This window comes from Leucoraja erinacea, chromosome 14, assembly GCF_028641065.1.
Source record: "Leucoraja erinacea ecotype New England chromosome 14, Leri_hhj_1, whole genome shotgun sequence".
In the NCBI taxonomy this organism is placed as follows: Eukaryota; Metazoa; Chordata; class Chondrichthyes; order Rajiformes; family Rajidae; genus Leucoraja; species Leucoraja erinaceus.
In genome coordinates this window covers 2,126,432-2,138,390 of record NC_073390.1, presented here as the reverse complement: position 1 = coordinate 2,138,390, position 11,959 = coordinate 2,126,432, and the positions used below count along the sequence as shown (strand labels likewise).

At 40.6% G+C, this 11,959-nt stretch overlaps 1 protein-coding gene across 9 annotated transcripts in view; it reads left to right on the top strand.

Annotated features, from left to right (window-relative positions):
- Positions 1-1,134: 1,134 nt before the first annotated feature.
- Positions 1,135-11,959, top strand: part of eif4g1a (eukaryotic translation initiation factor 4 gamma, 1a) — a 105,212-nt gene continuing 94,387 nt past the window's right edge. For 6 of the 9 annotated variants that reach the window (XM_055645366.1, XM_055645369.1, XM_055645370.1 and 3 more), the window contains exons 1-2: positions 1,140-1,301; positions 1,455-1,515. The gene's annotated coding sequence lies outside the window, so the exon portion shown is untranslated. Of the gene's footprint in view, positions 1,302-1,454; positions 1,516-11,959 lie in introns of all 9 variants that reach the window. The other 3 variants (XM_055645365.1, XM_055645372.1, XM_055645371.1) reach the window with 3 other exon arrangements.

Genomic DNA, 11,959 nt, shown 5'->3' with positions numbered 1-11,959 from the left:
AATAGCATTGTTTGGTCTTTATAAGCTGAATCTTTGCTAGTATGACATTATTGTATATTTTGTAATGACCATATCATGACAAGTAAGCTTTGTTACAAATGTTACTAAGTGGTCTGAAATATGAAATTGCAAAAGAAAATATTTTCTAAAGTGCTATATTTTTTTATTATTACAGTACACTATAATGCAAATCTAGTCAAATTTACAGTAACTGAGAATGGAGACTCGCTTACAAATCCTTACATATACAGTTCCCCATTCTAATCTGTACCATTAGGAAAATGACAGATTGAGAGAATTCTCAATCAATAGAAATGAAAGAAAATCAAAACATTTCTAATTTGTACAATTGTAAGCAACATAGTTCATAAATTGTGTATATCCTCAAAACAATATAAAACATGATAGTTAGACAATACATAAATACGGACACATGCATAGATAGGACTAGTTTTATTTTATTTTATTTATTTATTTTATTTTAGATTTTATATTATGGTCAAAACTACTTTGATCAATTGTTGATACTGTTGATACTGGAACTTCTGAAAAGTAAACTGTGTTTCTCTTTTCACACATGCCTGCTGAGCATTCCCATTACATTCTATTCATATTTTTGCTCGATCTATTTAGGTTATTTGAGAACACTTCCATCCATGAATTGCTAACTTTTATCAGCTAAACTTGGATGGCATTGGGATAAAGTGTTTCACTGAGACTCTGTGGTGAGTTAATAGAACATCCGACGTAGTGTTCGTTTTCTTACTTTTTGTGGATAATGCCCAGCATTATAATGGGTGTGTTGCTCTTTTAATGACAAAAAAAGATCAGGATTTTTAGTTTTCCCCCCTCGGATGCTCTCTGGACCTGCTAACTAATAGCACTTTCCTTTTTTGTTGCACTGTAAAAGTGATATATTGAAAATATAAATTATTTGGGGCACTTTTCTAAATAAAAACGAAATAAAAATCTAGTGCGCAAAAATAAATAAAATGCAGTGCACTGAGTGTGTGAGAGTTGATGTGGATGTTTGCAGTTGTGTGGAGCAGAGGCAGGGTTGGTTGTAAGGAGAATAACTATTTGTTGCCAGGAGCGAGCGGCGGCTCGGCTGGCCCAGGCGGTGTCACGTGCCCCTGCCTTCGTCTCCGGAGCGCTAGGAGCGGGAGTGGCCGAGAGTAGCCGAGCGTTTCCGAGCCGAGCCGAGCCGAGCCGACGACAGCCGAGCATCGCCGAGCCGAGCCGACGACAGCCGAGCATCGCCGAGCCGATCGTCCGTCCGGCTTTGCGGACTGAGGAGGAAGGTACGCCATTACCGCCCCGTGCCCCGCCATCCAGCTCCATCCGCGGCGTGGACGTGTGATCGCCGAGCCGAGCCGAGCCGAGCCGCCACGGCCGGTGCCGCCCGCCCACACCTCCCCGCCATGGCCTGACTCTCTTCTTTTTATCATCCGCAGGACAGGAGAAGGAAAAGCAAACGTCTTGACAGCGGAGGAGGAGCGTGTCCTTCCTTCCCGGGTAAGGACGCCTGGCGTGTGTGTGTGTGAGATTGCCGGGGTAGAGAGCGCTGCGCTGGGCCGCTGGGCCCGACCCGGGGGCGCATCCTTTGTAGCCCCGCTCACGCTCCCCTCCCCGGGCAAGGCAGCGCCTCCTAGCCCGGGGGAACAAGGTGCCTCCAGACGCCGGCCGGCCGGGCCTGTTCCCGGGGAGGAGCCGGGCTCCGGCCTCGCTCACACCGGCCCGGCGTTAATTGCGGGCGGACCAGGCCCGGGCACTGGGCACTGGGCACTGGTGCATGGTGTGGGCTGAGCTTTCCCAAACCTCGCTGAGTGTTAATTGCGGGGAGTGGCGGCGTGAGTGAGTGTTGTACCGAGGCCTCTGCCTGCTTGCCACCATATGGGAGCAGGTTCTGGTGCAATGTAACCCAGCCCATGTGCAGCGAGCGAAGGCTACGAGAGCTGGTTCTGGTGCAAAGTAACCCAGCCCATGTGCAGGGAGAGGCACGAGTCTTGTACCGAGGCCTCTGCCTGCCTGCCACCATATGGGTTGGTTATGGTGCAATGTAACACCCACCCCATCGGCAGCGAGGGAGAGCGCACTCAAATTTTCCTCCACGTAGGCATTAATGTAGAAAAAAAGCATTTAATGTGTTATCACCCCGGTGTTAGCTGCCGGGGGGGGGGGGGGGGGAAGAAACCACGTTGGAGGTGTTGCGTTTGCTGCACGAGTTTAATCTGACGCGTTGGTACCAGAGGGGGAAGATACGCCGGTAGGAACCATGTGCGGCTGTACTGCGAGCATGGCGCAGCTCACTCACAGAGTCGGTGTCACCCCCCCACACACACACACTCTCACACACAGCTGCTGACATTAAATGAGAAAATATGACTTCGTCTTTATCTATATATAGAAATGGATACAGCACTGGACATAAAGTAAACCATGTGATCATTTAAAAAAATATATGAGGAGGAGGAGGGAGGGGAAGAGAGAGCTTGGATTTAAAACGGAAGTGCAATAAAGTTTTAACCATCTTTGGGAAATGTGTTTAGCGAGCAATGGGGCAAGTTGTAGCAACCTTGAGCAGTGGCGCAATGCTGCATTGCTTGGAACACGTAAGAGCAATTTGCTGCTCGAGTTTTTTTAATAAAATCCTTGGAAGTTGCATACAGTGAACTTGTTATTTTAAAAAATCATTTAGTTCACTTTTCAAGTTATAATGTGGGCCGGCGGAGGGCAGGAGGGAGGAGGGAGGAGGGGGGGAGTGAAACGAAATGTTGGGTTCATGGACATTTCTTCTTTTCGAAGTGACCGATGTACATGAATGTCGTGACCAGAAATGGCCATTTACCGATTTCAAAACTATATATAATTACTGATTTAAGGTTACATGATATCGTCATTTGAAGTAAAGTGAAGGTTACCTCTAGGAGAGTGACGTGTATCTGCCTAATCCAGTTTGTAAATTGCCGGGCCGAATTAATTTTGTCGGCCGATTTGAACCTGATACTAAAGTAACTTAACGTTACATTTACTAAAATATAAATTGACAGTTAATAGAAATAAATTAAGTTATGGCCACCGAATTGAAGGCTTGCTTATTTCAAATTTGTGAATCTTGTTCAAAATTAATGTTCTGGTTAGGTTAATGTTTAATTTCACATAACGAAAATGTAATGCACGAATGTTGGAAGTCTTAAAGTGCTGGTTCTCGTATTATAAAGTTAGATGAATTAAAGCATGCGGTGAATCTGCATGTGCATAGGAGGCCTGGCTTTTTAATCGACATGTTGCACATGGACACGCAGTGCTGTTTCCTGACAGTGGGTGTGGTTTTGATATTCATTGCAATTTGTAGGCCTCTGCACTGCAGTAACAGACAGTACGGCCAAATGGTTTAGCACCATATATGTTCTGATTTTAAACAATGACATATCTTTAGATTATTGCTTTAGTTTAGTTCCTGTATGTAGTCTGAATCATTTTGAAAAGTTACTAACAGGTTTGTGAATGTTTATTTTAAAGTAACCTGGATACTCAAAATCTCAAACTAGTTAATCAGTGAAAATGACATTTGTGAAAAAATGCATTTAATGTGACCTTGCATTTTGGAAGAAATATGCGTAGTTAAATGGTCTAATACTTCCGTGTCAATGTGTCTTGAATGGATTTTCTTAATGTGGCTGTTTTAAAAATTCAGATGGATGACTAAATGTTGCTTAATATGTGCAGTGTTTGTTTTAAAGTCAGGCGCATCTGACGTTCAGCTGTTATTGATTGCTTTGGTCTGGTACGTTAGGTGAGTTTTTGGAAGTGTAGCAAGGATGAAATGAACCCAACCATCTGCTAAACACATTGAATTGTTGGCGGGCATTACAACACAATTAATTTTAGTAGCAAAAGTTTGAACATATTTTTGGTCCTGTTTGCCTATGTTTAGTTTAAAGATACAGTGTGGAGCCAGGCACTTTGGCACACCGTGTTCGCGCATACCAGCAATCACCCATACACTAGTTCTATCCTACGCATTAGCGACAATTTACAGCCAATTAACCTACAAGCCTACTTGAATTCGGGAGGTAACAGGATCACCCAGGGAAAACCCATGCAGTCACAGGAAGAATGTGCAAACTCCGTACAGATATCACCCTTAGTCGGGATCGAACCAGGGTCTCCGTCGTAAGGCAGCAACTCTACTGCTGTACCACTCTCAATCACAGAATACGTATCTTGATGTTTAACATTTTACACCACATTCTCCTTCAAGGGGCTAATTCATCTACTTTGCATTGATCTTGAGTTACAGTAGATTTTATTTGGTTTGGTCAGCAACATATTTTACTGAAGAAAGTTTGTGATGCAGCCATAGTTGCGGAATTGGTTGGCAAGGTGTAGATAGTAGTGTTTAAATGTAACTGTGTCTCCAAGTTTTAAATATTGGCCGAAGAGTTTTTAAGTTTTTGGCGTTAGCAGAAATTAAGTATAACACATGAGATTAATTCAGTCCATTGCACATTCTAACAAATTAATAATCTTGATACAGTTTGTATCTATTACATAATTGATGTGCAAGATTGTTAGTTTTTGCCTGGAAAAACAAATAGCTGCATCTGGCATTTTGAGCTAAGCTCCATTAATGTTAACTGAAGCAGAATTGGCTTCAAAGAACTAGAATTTTGCTATTTGTTATTTGAAGTTATCCATTATTACTGGAATTAGTATTGTTGAATAGTTTGAAGTATGTTTTTTAAACTGCTTTTTTAAGGTCTGCTAAATAAAAAGTAATACACAAATCGGTTCAGTCCTATTTCTGTATGGTAACATCTTGCAGGACTGGAGAAGAACATTAGTCTTGTATTATCTGGCTCTTTAAAACAGTTGGCCAGTTTAGTCCCATGCCCAATTATATTTTGCACATCGGTACCTTTACTAAGTGATGACAGGAGACTGCCGATGATGAAACTTTGAGCAAAAAATCAAAATGCTGGAGGAACTCAGCAGGACAGGCAGCATTTGTGGGAGGAAATGGATGGACAACATTTTAGGTCTGAGCTATTCGATCTGAAGGGTCCCAGCCCATGGTGTTATCAGTCCACTCCCCACCTCAGATGCTGTCTGACCGACCAAGTTCCTCCAGCAGTTTATCTTTGCACTTTTAGCAAGTGAGCAGCTGTTTTTTTGTTTTTTTTAACTGCAATCTGCCGCCATCACTCTCTTGTTGCGTTCCAGATAGTTTATCTTTAAGGAAATTCCATGTGATCGTCTAGATTATTAAAAAGCTGTGAAGCCTGATTAGTGACCCATTTACAGAAACATATATAATTGACAAATTCTGTACAAATGTGAATGTCAATTGTGGAATTCAGTGATAATTTTGATGGTTAATGGTTTCATCTACTTCAGCCTGTTTGCATTATTGAAATCCCTTACTTAGTATTGACGTTGAGTCATGTTGTCAATAATTGGTGACATGAACAACTACAGGTACAATAATTGGGGCAATAAAGGTATAACATCCCTTTGTGTGACGTATGTTTTGAATAATTAAGATTGTAGAATAATTCAGGATTTGTATATTTTGTCAAACTTGTAAATGTGCTTGACCCTTGCTTGGCCAACTACTGGTGTGCAGTTTTGGGCTTGCCGAAAACAAAAGTTAAATCCTGTTCTTTCTGGTCTATTCTTTGATGTAGCAAATACATTTTTTTTCTCATTGTAAATGTGTTTTCAGCTGGACTGTAGGATGATCAGGGTTGTATCCCGTAGTTGTGCTTGTAAGTTACTTGTGCCAGCTAGATTTGTAAATTTGTGATGGGCCTGTAGTTTTCTGCCAGTTAGAGCACCCCATCTAGTGGCTAGGGTTGAAGCTTGTTTTAAGTTTATTTTGCTAAAATGACTTTCCGACTGAAGGTCATCTTAGAAAAATGCTAGATCTGTTGTCCTGTTATAATGTGATATGGTGATAGTTTTTAAAATTAATTTAAAATAGAAGCTGCTGAACCTAACATCAAAAGTATTTGGTATTCTTCTCGTCTTGGTGTGTGAACCTGACTATTATGCAAGATAATTAAAGTTTAGGCTTATTATTGCCACATGTACCATGATACAGCGAAAAGCTTTGTTTTGCATTCTATGAATTCAGATAACACTATACACAAATACAATCAAGCTAAATGCAAAGTACAATAGGTAGAGTGAAGGGAAGGTCCTTTTGTCATGTGACGCAGTGGAGTGGAGATAACCAATAAGCCGCGAACAGAAAAAAATCACTTGGTATAATATGGAATTCCCTAAATTTGTCAGACTGTCTTGATATATAAAACATTATATTATGGGCAAAATATAGGACATTTAAAATGTTTCTGTAACCTGAGAAATGTTGCTGTTGTCAGTTATCTGTACAATAGGCTATAATGGCTAAGGGGCAGCTTTTAGTTTAGAGATACAGCATGGAAACAGGCCCTTCGGCCCACCAAGTCAGTGCCAACCAACTATCCCCGCACACTATATCCTACACAAACTAGGGACTATTTTACAATTATACTAAGCCAATTAACTCGCAAACCTGTACGTCTTTGGAGTGTGGAGAGATACCCGGAGAAAACCCATGCAGGTCACGAGGAGAATGTATAAGCAAGCACCCGTATTCAAGATCCAACCTGGACCTCTGGAACTGTAAGGCAACAACTCCACCACCGTGCCGCCCATTATTGAAAGGCAAGAAAACGAGCTCTGGTCAGTGAGGATGTGCTATTTGAACTGTTGCACAGATTGAATGTAGTTTATGCATGATTTTTCATTGCCATAGATTGTTTAAAAAAAAAAAAAATTCCCACACCCTTCATTGTGCATCATCCTCAAGAATGCAAGTTTGACAAAGTTGTTTGTGAAAATGTGAACTCTGCTGATTCATTTCACTTGATCAAATACTTGAAATAGTATTCCAAAATTCCATAAGTAGATCTGCTCTCATACTAGAATTGGAAATTGCTTGTAATTTCTACTTTTATTCTCTATTGTATGCTTTTTGTCCCATTCACCTGCAGTAGAGTAGATAATACTTTGTTCCCCACAAACATGCCTATATAAAGCAAACTGTGTGAACCACCCTTTGTGGTTAATGGTAAATATTTAGTTATTTTGCAAAGAGCTTTACTGGATAGATGGCAAATCATTTGAGTAGCAAAGATGGTAATGTATCCTTGATTTTAAATAAATTAAAAAATATATATATGTGTGTGTGTGTATGTATGTATATATATATATATGTGTGTATATATATATATATATATATATATATATACATACATATATATATATGTATGTATGTATGTATATATATGTGTATATATATATATGTGTATATATATATATATGTGTATATATATATATATATATATATATATATATATATATATATATATATATATATATATATATATATATATATATATATATATATATATATGTGTATATATATATATGTGTATATATATATATGTGTATATATATATGTGTGTATATATATATATATGCGCACACACACATTTATACACACATATACATATATATATATATATACACGCATAATATATTTTTATTTATTTAAAATGTGTATATATATAACCATCTGAATTAAAAAAAAAATCATTAAAAGAGAACTTGCATCTGCCACATGCCTTTTTGTGATTGAATTGAATTTTATGGAAATTACAATTGCATTTCAGTGGCAAAGGGTTAGAACGCAGGTAATAGTGATAATAGGCTAAATTGGTGAACTCAGAGTTGTCTCCGGCCCACTGCTTGTCACACGCACAAATAATTTTAAAGAATCTGATTCAATAATAGTTGACTTGGATTTGCCTGAAAACCTGAAGAGAAAGCAAAGATATGGGGTATGAACCTGGAGAGGGGATTAATTATAATTGATAGAATAATACAATGGAATGAGTGTGAGATTGCCATTAAAACAGCGAGAGGTTCAACAATCATATTAAATGTATCACAAATAATAGGTAATCAAGTGTAAAAGTGTAAGGAATTTAAAACAATTGGTATCACAAGAGAATAAGTATGTCAAAGGGGTGACTTGCCATTTTGAATCCGTAACTTGCATTTTAGAGTTCTTTAAATAGGTTATATTACATTGTGAATGCATAAGTGTCACCACAGGGCATTTAAAGGATAACTTGACTAGGTAGAGGTAGTATGGTTGAGTGAAGAACACATGGTTGTTAGCAAATTGAGCATTTTTACGTAACTAGCATGATGGTCAAAGGGGCGCAGTGGGCCCACTGTGTTAATTAGTTTGTGTGCCATAAAGTTACTGTTTAAAATAGGGTGCAAAGGGTGGAGGCAAGGAACAGTCCCATTGACCCAACTTGTCCAAGCTGACCAAGATGCCCCATCTACACTAGTCCCATTTGCTGGCATGTGGTTCATGCCCTATCCATCTACCTGTCCAAGTGACATTTAAATGTTATTGTACCTATCTCTACTACCTCCTGGGGTAGCTCATTCCATATACTCCCCATTCTCTGAGTGGAGAAAGCTGCCCCTCAGGTTCCTGTTAAATATGCTAAATGTTGTACCCTTTATCCTTTATCTTTCATGTTTAGTCTCTTCTTTGTCTGGATAGCACGCAAACAAAAGCTTTTTGCTGTAGCTTGATACATGTGATAAACAAAACTAAATCTATCCCCTCACTGTAAACCTATGTCCTCTGGTTCTTGATTCTCCTACAATGGGTAAAAGACTCCAATCATCCTTTCAATTTCCCTCATGACACAAAGATCACTCTTCAGTCTCCTGCGTTCCAAGGAATAAAGTCCTAACTTGCTCAGGCCCTTGAGTCCTGACAACATCCTTGTAAATTGTCCTTGCACTCTTTCCTGCTTAATGACATCCTTCCTGTAACAAGGTGACCAAAACAACGCAATACTCCAAATGTGGCCTCATCAATGTCTTGTACAACTGTAACAGAACGTCCCAACTGCTCTACTCAATTCCCTGACTAATGAAGGGCAACGTGCCAAAAGCCGCATTTACCATTGTATCTACCTGTGATGTCCCTTTCAGGTAATTGTGTAGTTGTGCTGCTAGATCCTTCTGTTCTACAACACTCTACTGGGCTCTACTATTCACTGTGACGGTCCTACTCTGGTTTGACTTCCCCAAATGCCACACCACACACTTTTCTGCATTGAACTCCATTAACCATTTTTCAGCCCGCTTGCCCAGATGATCACGATTCTGTGGTATTTTTTGATAATCATCTTCGCCATCTATGATACCACTTACTTTAGTGTCATTGCAAACTTACTAATTATGCGTAGCACATTCATATCTATTCGTTAATATAGCCACAAACAACGACAGGTCCCGCACCAATCCCAGTCACACACCACTAGTCACAGGCATTCAGTTTGAAATCGACCTTCGAGCACTGCCCTCTGCTTCCTTCCATGAAGCTGTAGCCAACCAGCAAGTTTTCCCTAAATGCCATGCATCTCCCTGAAGGGTGGCACCGTGACACAGAGGTAGAGTTGCTGCCTTCTTATAACCATATAACAATTACAGCACTGAAACAGGCAATCTTGGCCCTTCTAGTCCATGCCGAAAACTTATTCTCCCCTAGTCCCATCTACCTGCACTCAGAAATGCACTTCTTCTTGCGTATGGCGTGCACAGCCTAAAGTTGGAGGATAACTTGTTCTATTTGATCTTATTTGATTGTGCACGCCGGGTTGATTGCATTCGTCGATACAGGGCGGATCACATGAAGGTTGCATTCATCCACCCCAGTTGCTGCATTGTAGCGCCAGAGACACAGGTTCGCTCCCGACTACGGGTGCTGTCTGTGTGTACCTTCTCCCCGTGACTGCGTGGGGTTTCTCCGAGATCTTCAGTTTCCTCCCGCACTCTAAAGGCATACAGGTGTGTAGTTTGATTAGCTTGGTGTATGTGTAAAATTGTCCTTAGTACGTGTAGGATAGTGTTAATATGCGGGGATTGCCGGTTGGTGCGGACTTGGTGGGCTGAAGGGCCTGCTTCCTCGCTGTATCTCTAATCTGAATTGTTAAAAAAGCCATGTGCTGCAACTGCAGCTTTCCAAGACTGCTCAGGGATACTGAATGTCTTTGATCTCCTACTTTAAGGAAGGTTGTAGGTGTAGCGTTACTTCACTAGTTTAGTGTGGTCTTTATGGCAAGATTGAGCGCATGTGGGATTGTGTTTGTTAGCGTTGAAAAAGGGGTGATTTTATTGAAATGCGCGATTCTGCTGCAGCTTAAGGTAGATGTGCGATAATGTTTATCCATCTGGGGGATTTGGAAATGGGGCTTAGAATCAGAGTCCAAGTGTGACCACATGAGACTAAGCTGAGGGGATCTTTCTAATGAGTTGTGAATCTTTCTATTTCATTACTGAGGGAAAGCATAGAACTATTATTAGGATTTTTTTTGATTACTGGAGAATTGAAGCGTTATAAGAAGTGTCTAGGAAAATGAAGTTAAGACCAAAGCAAAGATCGACCCTGGCCGTCTGAATGACCGAGCAGGTTTTATTTACAATACAAATCACTTCAATCAAAAATATATATATGCTGCAGTTAACTGAAGGTGCACCATGAATTTGCAAATTTTGTGGTTTTGGGCAGAGTTTCCAAACCAAGCAGCGATCTAACTCAGCAGTATGCTTTCTGCGATGTTTCTGTACAAGTTGGAGATATCCAGACTTGTTAGGAAGTACAGGTGTTGAGTTGCCGCTTTGGCTGGTGCAACATTGTGGTTGGTCAATGGCAGATCATGGGCTATAATAATGCCAAGGAACTTAAAACACTCAATTATTTCCACTTTGGCACCATTGATGCTGATTGGGGTATGTAGTCCGTCCGCCATGCTTCATCATTCTACCCACAAATGACTGGCAGTGGTTTATGAAAGATGTTTGCAGAGCTGTCCAGGTGAAGGTGGCAATTCTGCATTGTGCAAGATTCAGTTGTAGAAATATTATTTCCGGTCCGGTCCGGGGGCTGGGACGACGTTCTGGCGGCGGTGTCCAGAGTCCTGGGTTCAGCCGCGGGCCGGCGGCTGCGTGTGCTGGACTGGAGGTGCGGCGGCTTCGACCACCCCGGGCCGCAGTGTTTGAACCGGCCCGTTCGCGGGGTTCGGTGAGCTGCGGGACTGTTTGTACCATCGCCCGGTGGGGAATCGCCTCAGCGCAGAGGGAGCAGAGGGAGAGACTGCAACCCTAAGATTTTTGCCTCCACCACAGTGAGGAGGTGTTTGGAGGACTCACTGTGGTGGAAGTTAATTTGTGTTTATTGTTGTTATTATTGTATCATTGTATGTATGACTGCAGGCACGAAATTTCGTTCAGACCGTAAGGTCTGAATGACAATAAAGGAAATTCAATTCAATTCAATCAATATTAGAGGAATTATTTGCCCAGAACCTTTTTCCTTCCAAGGAATACCAAATTGATGTGTTATGATGTGTGGCATGCTATGGTGATCAATCATGTCAGAAACACTAATTTTGGATCATGGGTGCTTCGATCTCTAATCAACCTTTGATGCTTGTTGAACCTTAATGAATTTAAACTCCAATCCATGAATTGGTTTTCAAAAATAGTGTGATAATTTAACACAGGATTAAGATCAGCCATGAAAACTGTCTCTTCAAAACAATACAATCATAGCACAAACTGAAATAATTCTAAACATTGAAAATAATCGTTGCTAGAATGTTGGATTAGGAATCTTAAATATTTTAATTGACCTTTTGGCAATCAGCATTTTCATTTCAATGAAATTGAATACTGGTGCTGAAAATTTACAGCTATAAGCATGCTTATCAAAAGGAGCATCTGTTGAATTAAGAACTCTCTATATTTTGAAAGATATGTACTGACAAACTAATCGCAACGATTGACTGTTCCACGCACTGGCTGGGAAAATGTG